The following is a 12331-nucleotide window of genomic DNA, read 5'->3' as shown; positions in this document are numbered from 1 at the left end:
GCCAACAAATTCTTATTATATATTCAAACCTGACCACTCTATTATCTTCATACCATACGCTGAAGACCTCCAGTGCAGAAGAAAGGCCAATCTCATAAACACCAGACCCTTCAACATTGGCTTGTGTTTTGCTTTTTTGTTTCTTTGTTTTCTGTTTTTCTCCAAAGGTGTACTGGACTTTTTACTATCTTCAGAAAACATCTATCCCTTTCATGGTTTTGTGTGTTTGTTCATTTTGCCAGTTTGAAAAATCATAGAAAATGAAAGTAAAGAACAGTGATAAAATAACTTTTTGATACTCTATTGCTTAAATAGATAGCTACACTGTTAAAGTTTTATTTCTTGCTCTCCTTCAGGATAAGGTAATATTATAGCCTTCAGTCTTCCTGAAGTCCCTTATTTATGCAGTGAATATACCCAGCAATAACCTATTTCTCATTTTGTTAAAGTACTTTGTCTATATCACAAGTTTCTAAAATTTTGGTCTCATAACTTCTTTACAATTTTGAAAATTCCTAAGGTTGCCAATTAAGTTGGTTTTATGTGGGTTATATGGATTGAAATTTATTGTATTATAAATACAACTATTTTAAGTAATTATGCATTAATTCATGTAAAATAATAATAGAGCAGTTGCATGCTACCATAAAACAACTTTTGTGAAAATTAACTAGATTTTTTGAAAAAAAAATGGGAAAGAGTGGCATTAAGTTATCTTTTACAAATTTCATTAGTATCTTTCTTAAATAGAAGGCATCCATGTCCTCATATCTGCTTCTGCATACAATTGTTTGCAATATTTTGTTTTGGTTGGCATATGTGAAAAAAATCCAACCTCATACAAGTAGATAATTGATGTGTGTAAAATTTCTGTGTAAATTTTTTTTTGATATATTGATGCTCAAAGTGGTGAATAACCAATGTGTCTTGATTACCAATACCCATGTGGACCTGTTCTCTTACCCATAAATTGATGCTGGTGTATTATGATCATTTTGTCCTATGGAATCAAAATTTCATGTGAAAATATAGAGGGAGGGAGATACTTCTCAGAATTATCAGCTCTGTATTACTGAGGCAATTATATGTGAAATCTTTCTTCTCCATTCTCTACTTATTACTCCACCCTAAGGTTTTCATTACTCTTTTGATTTCCTGTGTTTGTGATACAGTTGGCCAGTGAGTGCTTCCTCGAGGACTGTCTTCTCACTGTGATGACATTTTTACAGCTTTTGAGACCACCAGCTTTACCTTCTAAAATATCTACATGGCTTGGTAAGACATGTTCTTACTTTAACACCTCTCTTCTCTCATTGAGTGTCTCGGGCAGTATACCCCCTTTTTTGTTTTTAACAAATGAAATGGTGTCATATATCTTAATTAATTTGGACAAAAAGAGATTGAAAATCATAATGTTATATTATTATTAACTAAATTGTTTAAATTTAAAGAATTTGTAAGGAGGTAATATTTCATACTTCTGTATCCCTTATATCTTATGGTAATAAAGCATATAACATATACATTCAGTAAATACTTGTTGGTTGATTAATATTTGTGTTAGACTGGTTGCAATGGTGGCCCGGTTAATGACCTCTTGTACACATACAACATGATTTTGCAGCTTCTTCCTTCAACAAGTGAAATTTATTTTCTCACTTCTGAAATCTGTGTTGGACTTGTGAGTTTTTTTAAAAATGGAATACAAGACATGCTAAACAAATTCTGATCTTTGTCTTTAAGATCCTTGAAGGCAAATTATCTTCCTTTTCTCCCTTCTCCTCCCTCTTTTTCTTCTTTTTCTCTCTCCCTCTCTCTGTCTCCCTCTTTCCCCCTTCCACTTCCACCAGGAGAAGAAACCTGGGCTAGCCTGCTGGAGTATGAGAGACAACATGTGAGAGTGTTCCATTCTATAGGTAGCTTACATCAAGAATCAGATTGCAAATTCACAATTTTCAGCAGACACATAAGAAAGACCACTGAGACCAGAAGAATGACTCAAATGAGATCAGGTTAAATTATTGATCAACAAAATCATGAACAAAATAAATGGTTATTACTTAAGCAACTGAGATTTGGGAAAGTTTGTTACTAAGCAATAGATAACTGATACAACATTGTACAGGATTATATATATATATATATATATTTTCTTTTTTATGTAATACTGTTTGGGAATTATATATTTTTGGCCTGAGATCTGAGGTGAAATTGATTACATGATGAAAATAAACTTTTCAGACTGAAGATATATATAATTCTCATTTCTTAGTGAATTTCATGTTCAATTTTAGTCTCTTCCTCAGTCAAGGTTATCCATGACTCCATGATGATGGATGGATAATCCGAGAAAGCAATAATACTCTTGTCTTAAAGAAACCACTTTTATAAATAACTGTTAGCTTCTAAACTTTTCTTTTTCAGTTCAGCACTTCCCCAATATAATTTATTTAAAATATTTCTAGTACTATTCTAGCTCTGGCCTCATAGTATATTACATGTAGATAATAAAGCTAAGAAATAGTGATCCCTGGCAATGAATCTCATAATTCTTTAAAACAATAGTGATAAAATGAGTGGTGCATAATTAATTTCCACTTCCTATTCCCCCTTTAATTTCTATTACAATAAAAATGGAGTAATCCTTAATTCACTCAACAAACAGTGTATTTACTCTGAACCAGGTATGGGCTAGGATCATAACAGCGTATACAATGGAGAATAAAATAAAAATGTATTCCGCTATTATGAAGCTTAGAGTAAAGCAGAGGAAGACAGAAATCATTCAAATAACTACAAAAATTATATATCACAGTAAGAGCTCTAAAGGAAAATAATAGGATCTATAAAACAAAATTGCAGGGGAGGTGGCTTATAATTTAGATTGGGGATCCATTAAAGTATCCTGTTAAAAGTGACATTCATCAGAGAGTTAAAGGTTGAGTAAGAAGCAAAAATATTGCAAGTATGGGAAAGATAATGCCAGAAAGAAGGACTAACACATGGAAATGCCTTAAAATGGGAAACACATTGCTATATTAAGGAAATGAAATATCGATGTGTTTGAGTTGGATTGAGCAAGGGATAGAGATGATCCATTAGTTGGAGAGGAAGGTAGGCAGTTGACCTTGTGTGGCTAAGTACACCTTGATGATAATTATACTTTATACCCTAAGTGCACAGTGGGTCAGTGAGGGGATATAAGGAAGTTGGAGGTATAATTCAATTCATACTTTCTCTTTCTTTTTTTTTTTTTAGTTAAGCATTTTACAGACATAAAGTGCATAAATCATAAATATATATCTGTATTAGTCCAGATTCTTCAGAGAAACAGAAATAGTAGGAGATAGATAGATAGACAGATAGATGTATAGATAGATATAGATAGATAGGTAGATGATAGATAAATGATATATTTATCACAAAGAATTGGCTGATATGATTATGGAGGCTGAGAAGTCTCATGATCTGATGTCTGCAAACTGGAGATCTAGGAAAACCAGTAGTATAATCAGTCTAAGTCTGAAGGCCTGAGAACCAGGGGAGCTTATAAGGTGTAAACCCCAGTTCAACAATCAAAAGGATGGAGAATGTGAGATGTGAGATGAGCCCAAGAAGGTATGCAGGAAGCAAAACAGGATAAATTCCTCCTTCCTCTACCCATTGTTTTATTCAGACTCTCAAGGGTTTGGATGATGCCCACCATCATTATTGAGTCCATTGATACAAGTGCTAAACTTATACAGAAACACCCTCACAGATACACCCAGAATCTGCAACCCCCGACCTCCATGGCCATGATACATAAAATTAACCATCATGGTATTCAAAGAATAATAACCAAGTGAATACATGTTTGTAACCTGTGTCTGTTGCCAGAGACCACTCTCAGTAACTTCTCCCTATCTTTATCCCGTCCTTTCCCTGGAGTCTATCATCCTCTTGACACCCAACATTTTAGATTAGTTTAACATCTTTAAAAGTTTATACAAATGGAATCACATAGCAAACATTCTGTGTCTGGCTAATTTTGTTGTGTTATGTTTCTACCTGTAGCAGCAGTACTATACTCCACCTATTTTCTGTATAATATTCTGTATTCTAACTATAGCATTATTTATTTATTTATGCTATTATTGATGGGCATTTAGGTTTCATCTGGTTTTTCCGTAAAGCTAATGCAACCATGAACATTTTTGTACGTTTTTGTTGTACCTATGTACACATTTTTGTTGAATATATACAGAGAAGAAAAATTGCTAGACCAAAGGGTATATGTATATTCAAATTTAGTAATAATAATAAAACAGTTTCCAAGGCCTATTGTGCTCAATTGCACTTCCACTAGTGGAATAAAGTAAAAGAGAAATACATTTACTATAGGGAAGAAATAAAAAAGAAACTTGTCTGTTTGGATTTTGGCATTGGATGGAAAGAAAAAGAAATCCCTCCTGAGAATTCCTACTCACAAACTGGTCCTCATCTGGATTTGCAGCTAGTGAGCTGAAACTTTCAAGCTGAGAATTTATTTTTAAGTGATCCCGTATAAGTACCTTCAGGCACCAGGCAGAAACAAATACAAGTACTCTCCAGAGAAATGTTTCTTTCAGTCAGGCCTTACAGGAATCCCATAGATAATGTTCCAGAAGAAATAAAATCACAGTTAAAAAAAAATAAATAAATATATATATATATATATATATATATATATATATCTCACAACCAATAATAAAAGAAATAATCATGAGCAAGAACTTACAGGAGAGACAGAAATGTCAGATTGCCAAAAAGTACAGATATCGGGGTTATAAGCCAAAATAAAATTTAATTGATTATATATAGTTTTAGATAAATAAATAAAATAATTAAAGTATGAACACTTAAGAGACAATGCAAATATCTAAGAAGTCAAGAAAAAGGATCAATTAACATGTAAATGGAATTATATAAATTTTGCAAATAGAATCACAGAAGGAAAAAAAAGAAGTTAAATATGTTAAAGAGAAGATAAGCAATGTGAATGACTGAGAAGATGTAACATGCTTAAATGCATAAGCAAGAGAGGTGACAATATTCAAAAAGATAATAGCTGATAATTTTTCTATACTTAAAGGGAATAATCCTCAGATTTAGGAAATATAATCAATTCTTAAGAGCATTAAGTGAAAAGAAATTGAACTTCGACATGTCACAGTCAATCTGCTCAAAACAAAAGCTAAAATAATTTTGAAAATTATATAGTGAGATAAAATAAATTGCCTACCGAGGCACCATGATGAGACTGAGAGCTGACTTTCCAATAGCTAAAATGGTAGTTAGAGGACAACATCATTTTGTGCATTGTGCTAAGAGAGAATAACTGTGAGCCTGAGACTGCATACGCAGTGGCTATCTTCCAAGAATGAAGGCAAATGGACTAGTGTTTGATTAAATAACTGGGTACTATAACCTACCCAGGCTGACACATCAAACTAACCATTACATATGAGAAGAAAAACATGGCAGGTTATATAGTAGTTACATGGGTTACCTTGGGGTGCTGAGGATGGGGGGAAAGTTAATGTGGGGAAGGAAGAGGAAGAAGAGAAGGAATAACCAAGTGAAAACAGGGGAGAGACATATATCTGATCACATGATACATTGAGGGGGTATTATGTATTATCTGAGTATATATGCATAAAGAAATTAAATATATTTTTTACAAAAGAAGAAAAAAAGAATGAAAACAAATAAAGACTTGCTTAGATGAATACAAATTTAGGTTTGTTCCCTTTTTTTTTTTTTTTTTGGTTGTTACTGTTTTTACCACCAAAACTCTCCTTATACATGTTATCTAGGTTATACTCCAGATAAAGGAAGATGAATCCCAGTCAGAAAATTGTTTGGCACAAAAAATCATGAGCCAAGATATTCGAAATATATGGGTACATATAAACAAACATTTCTTGAACAAAGCAACAATAGTATTATCACATTTGTGAAGTGTATTAATTTCCTTGAGCTGCTGTAAAAAAGTACCACAAGCCGGGTTGCTGTATACAAGAAAAATTTATTCTTTAGCACTTTGGGAGGTAGGAAGTTGAGAGCTCTCTCTGAAGGCTCTAGAAGATAATCTGTTCCATGCCTTTCTCTTAGCTTCTGGTGTTGCTGGCAAATCTTGGCATTCCTTGTCTTATAGACAGATCACTCTAGTCACTGCTCAATTGCCCCATGGCATTCTCATTGTGTGTCTCTGTATCTTTTCTCTTCTTGTAAAGATACCAGTCATATTTGATTTAGGTCCCACCCTACTGCAATATGACCTCAGTAACTTGATTACATCAGCAAAGACCCGATTTCCAAATGAAGTCACAGTCTCAGATACGGAGGTTTAGAATTTAAACATATCTTTTTGGGGACACAATCAATCCACACAATGGATTAAAATAAGATACTAAAATCTAAATAAGATGAGAGAGAAAACTGAATTACATTAGAATTACAAAGAATTAAATGTTCTTCAGTCCCTGTAATGTTCTGGAGGAGAATAAAGTTATTAAATTTAGACTCTATTATTTGAACACACATGATGAAAATATTATTTGTATATAATCAATATTTAATAAAAAATTAAAATGAACTTATGGACATGTTTATGTTCCTATAGGAATAGAAGAGTTCTTAACAGAGATCCTAAAACATAAGCAAATAAAGGGAAAAAACTGAACTTTAGAAAATTTCCATATGCTAACAAAGGAGTTAAATGTATATGTTTTGTGACTTCTTTGTTACACAGAACTGCTCTACAAAATGACATTTGCATCAGTGGAACTTTATATTATTCAAGTTAACAAAAAAGTAAATATTTTCTTCATGATCTTTCTACCTGAACTTCACAACCTTGGCTTCACTTACCTGGCTTTATGCAGGCAAATATTAGATCCATCTAAATTCCAATAATAACTTTCTCTCTAGTTGGAGACAGTTGGAGCAAGCTTATTTGCTATTTTTACCTGCTAATTACCTATTTGCAAGAGAATTTTAAAATGCTACCTAATCTATGCCCCTATTTCTTTATGTTATATGCAATTCCCTGTTACTTTGTTTAAATAGGTTATGCCTTTAACAGTAATTGTCTGGAAGTGAGACTTGCCCTATGTCGGGTCACTGTTGCCTGTACCAGTTATTCTAATTTTAGGACATCACAGGCCATATGTGACAGGGGACCAGATTCTATAAAGTTTGGGCACTGCATTTCACATTTACCAATTATCAAGGGACCTGACTGGAAAATGCAATTTTGTGAAAATTCTTCCTAAGATAACTCTTTGTTGCAAAGGATTGATAGGTTCTTACATGTAAAAATTAATTACTTTTGTCACATATTATTTGTGGTTGGTCTCATTCTTCTTGTCAGAAATGACAATATCTGTTCTAATGTAGGTCAGGAAGGAGAACAGGCTGGGAAAGTCTAGATCTTTCTCTGTTAGCAATTAGAAGCTGCTTGATGCTTTCAGTGTCTGTGGATAAATAAAACTACTGTAACTGCAGAGCCATTTTTAGAATTGCACACCCACTGAGACATTTTGACCCACAGCAATAAACTACCAGGCAGTACTTGAACTGTTCATATCAGTTAATTAGAAAATGAATATGTAAATGAATAGATTAATTCAACAACTTACCTAAGCACAACAACAGCAACTTCACACTTCAAATCTCTACTATCTTCTGTTTCTCCCTCTTCTCTTTTTCTTTTAAGAATAACCACTCATATGTGGATTTTCCATTATAAAGAAGCCAGTGGAAACAAGTTGTCATTTTTTCCATTAACTGATATCAACAAAACATTTTATCCATGTTTCTTGAGCACAGAGACTGTAATAGGCTCATCTATGAAGCTCACAAATGGCCAGAACCTTAACTCATTTGTTCTGGCTCCTTCTCTCCCTCACAAAGAAACATGGCCAGCCCACCAAAGAGTAACTTGGATATTCATTCATTTACTTACTCCACAAACATTTTCCTGTATGCCTAGTGAAACAAGCATCATGGTGTAAATGAAATAGAGAGCAAGGTCACACTGGCTCGGAAAACTTGTTTTTTGACGAAGCAACCATGAAATATATAAAAATGATCATCAAACATGTGAAATAATGTCAGATTTTGATATGTTCTTCAATGAAATAACAAATGTTTACATGAAATGACCTAGCTGAGTCTACTTTAGATAGAGTGATCAGGAAAGACCTCCATAGGGGTGAGTGTTTGCTTCATGAATATTGTAGAGTCACTCAAGTCAAAGAAGTGGAAAGAAAAATCAAGGTTATGAGAATAGGAAATGAATCCCCTGCCTCCATGTCCTATTCCGCTGTTGAAACTGGTAAAATGTGCTGATTACAGTTTATTAAGAAGAACACAGGGTTCTGTAAGATTAGAAGACAGGCTGGAGATAGATGAACAAAACACTATGAAAAGGATTTTGGATTTTATTCTACATACTGCAGAAAACAACTTTAAGCAGGGGAATCATATGCATTGCCTTGCATTTTGAAGATAAGTTATAGGCTGCTATGTGAAGAATGTATTTGTTCTGGACAAGAGGAAAGTGGGAAATCAATTAATTGGTGAAAAATGTTCCCTTTCATTAGGTTAGTGTTAATTGAGATGGAGAGGAGGGGATACCCTAGGATTTTTCTTGTAAAAGATTAATAAACAGAAACCTCGATTAAATAGGTTTGAGACACCAGACGGGGACCTATCATGCCCTATGAAGATAGCAGAACCCAACAGGAAAGAAGTACTTCTCTTCTTTCCTGGCAAGGACTCAGCCAATGAAAAGCCACAAACTCTATCTACTATAGCCCTCTCAACTTCTTTTTCCTATGTATAAAATATTCTCCTTCCCTTGCCATGTGGAGCTTGCCTGAGGCTCACCATGGTTACAGACCTGGGATTGCAATTCTCTTCTGATCCTGAATAAACTTTTCTTTGCTGGAGAAATATCTGGCAGTCTATTTGTCTCAGGTCAACAGTCTTCAGCAATTGGTTAAATGATGATGTCATTTCCTAAGATGAAAATCCTGGGCAAGAACTATATCGAAGGGAAAATCATGACTTCTGTTTTAAAAATGTAAAGTTTGAAATACTTAAGCTATATCCAAGTAGATTTGTCAAGCAACCTGTTGTAAATGTAGCTCAAAAGAGATATCTAGTCTAAAATCTGTGTATTTTAGAGTTATTGGCACATAGGTGGTGTTTAAAATCATGAAGATTGATGGAGTCTTTTAAGGAAAGGAACTTCAGGATTTCGGTGTCAGGTCAAAACATGACCTTAGGAATGGAGCCTGTGAAGGAGTAGTCAATGAGGGAGAAGAGGCCCTCGAAGAGTGTCCTGTGATAAGGTAGAAGATGCATTTCAAGAAAAAAATGAGCAATCAGTTGTCTTGGACATCACTCACAGATCAAGTGAAATGAGGAAATAGAATTATCTAGTAGATTTACTTCATGGAGGCAGTTGCTAGTGTTAACCAAAGCAGAGTTATGCAATCACTTGGTAGGTTCTGCTTCCCTGGGAGAGATTCACTCAGCACAGCCTAGACTCACTTAACTCACAAAAGAGGAAAATGTACATCAGTAACCCTCTAGGATGTCATGGGACCTCTCTTTCCTGTGGCAAAAATTATAAGCAAAATGTGTGTATATTAATGTAATTATCCACTTAGTAGTGGAACTTCTGACCAGCAGAGGTGGTTCTTCCTGTTTTCGCCATTCTTCCACACATACATTGTCAGATTCCAAGTGAAATAGTGTTTTCTCAATTGCATTTTTTCTAGAAAGAATTCTACTCAAAGTAATAATGGAACAAGTTTCTGTCAATGTGTGGTTGTACTCCCAGACCACTTGGCATATATCACCACTGGCAATATAAATCAGACAAAATCTTTTTATAAAACAAGCCCTCTCTGTTAAGATAAATGGGTAGATACTACAAACGTCTTGAGGATTTTTCAGTTACTATATATGAAAGTAGTTTGATACTGAAGGCATACTATTTTATAGTTTCATGACCAGGTGTGATGGGCAATTATTTTAAATTCATGGATATCATTTACATGGGCATATTCAATCTATTGGTCATTTAATAAAGTTTCTTACCACTTCTTACTGAAAGTCCTAATCTCTTTTTATTCTCCTAGAGTTTTCAGAAACTGTGGCCTTATTTTGAAAATGTCACAGTGGCACTGCAGTATGATTTGCATTCATGATTTTCAAAGTGGACACTGAAGTGTCAAAGCACACTTTTCCCCTGGGGAAGTGTTATCAGAAACTCAGAGTGTTGGGAGATGTGTGAGTTTCAAAGAGTAGCTTTTAAATAATCAATGTTTTCATTTTTAAAAAAATTAGAAACATCTCAAAAAATAAATATAAAGGGGGCGTTATTTTGTCATATTTTTCAAAATGGATCCTCTTTAAAAGCTAAACAACTGTTTTGTCTTATACAACTATTTTTAAAGTAAAACTGCATTTTATGCAAAATGGGAAAAAACATCCAGTCAGAACAGAGGGATGTAAAAAGTAATATACAGTTCTTTCTTTTACCTCCTATATAATAATTTGTTTTTCATTCTTCAAGTTGTTATAGTAATTAATAAGTTCATATGCATATAATGTAATTTATGAACTTTAATCAGTAACTACTATGATAAAAAGGAAGCATTTAGTTCAGTTACTCTACTCTACTTTTCTTTGTCTCTGTTTGACAACAGTTTAACACTTTAATATGGAAAATCCCTAATACACCACAGAGTTGAGAGAACAGCATATATAATAGTATATATAATAGTCATAAATATATAATTTCCATCACCTAGATTCAAGAATTACCAGCCTATGGCAAGTTTTGTTTTTTATATTCCCCCAACGAATTCTTACCCACCTCAGATTATTTTGGGATGAATTTCAGACACTGTGTTAGTTTCTCCCTAAATATTTTAGTACATCAATCTAAAAGATAAGAATTATTTTACTTTGTACATAATCAAAGTGTTATTATCACATTAAAAATTATAATTCATCAATATCATTAATTATACATGAGCTTATTTATTTCACAAATTATTGTATTTAACAGTTTGAATAGTTAAATCGGGATTCATGTAAAATATATATACTAGAAGTTCATGTGTCTTAAGTACCTATGTGTCCTCTAACTTTTCTTTATATATTTCTCTTACTCTTTTATTGAATATTTATCAAAATTTTAATACATACTCTATTTTTATATCTGTTATTTGATATCTTCTTTTAATTAAATTTTGTTTTTTGATGCTTAAGCTTTAGGCGGTACATTCTGACTTCAAATTATATAGAAAGAGTAAAGTAGTGCACTCTCACTTTTTTTTCAACCCTGTCACTCTTGGGATTCTTTGAGACTTTTGGATCTGTGGTTTGTGATGTTTCCTTCATTTTTGGAAAATTCTCATCCACAATCTCATTAAATCATTATCTGTATTGCTCTCTTCTTCCTCTCCTCAGAGACCTCAATTGCACAAATGTTAAACAATTTAATGTTTCCTCAAACTCTTGGATTTTTTGTATTTATTTGTTTGCTTTCTGTTTACTTTTTATTTTCCCTCCTTATGTCTCAGTTTGTATGTTTTCTATTGAATTATCTTCATATTTACTGATTCTTTCTTCAGTTGTGGCTGGACTAGTGAAGAGCCCAACAGGGCATTCTTCATCTCTGATGCTGCATTTTTTATTTGTGGCAGTTCAGTTTGACACTTTCTTTTATAGGAGAAAGAGATGACCATCTTACAACCATATAATAAGAAATCAACTAAACTTGTAAATTCTTAAAATGTGGATATAGTGTGTAAGTTTGGAATAGCTGTGGGGCTTAGAGACAAGAGTAGTTTACATTCACCACAATCCCTTTTCCATGGGCCTTGATGAGGTGCTTACAACTGGGGGAAAAATAGGAGCATAGAGGAAGTCTCCATCAGTGGCACAGGAATAGACAAAGAAGTGCTTGGCTGCTGGGAACAGGTATGAAACCCCACCTACTTCACAATACCATTTTTTCCTGTTAAACAAATGCCTTAATAATCTACCATCCTTGGAATTTTACTTGAAATTGCATTCTGGTTAATCTTCTCCCGGTCCTGTTTTTGTTTTCCTTACTCCTTTTGCAGTCTCTCATGGTAAGATTAATAAACAATTCCAGATGGATTCTAATTTCATAGTCTCTCCTGGAAAATCCAGGGAAGACAATTCTCTTTACTATAGAAAGGTAAATAAAATTTGTATAATAAATGCTGTAATCCAACTTATACATAACAGGCGTTAG

The sequence above is a fragment of the Mesoplodon mirus genome, assembly GCF_964341445.2.
Source record: "Mesoplodon mirus genome assembly, chromosome: 2".
Taxonomy (NCBI): Eukaryota; Metazoa; Chordata; class Mammalia; order Artiodactyla; family Ziphiidae; genus Mesoplodon; species Mesoplodon mirus.
This window is presented reverse-complemented; position numbering follows the sequence as displayed.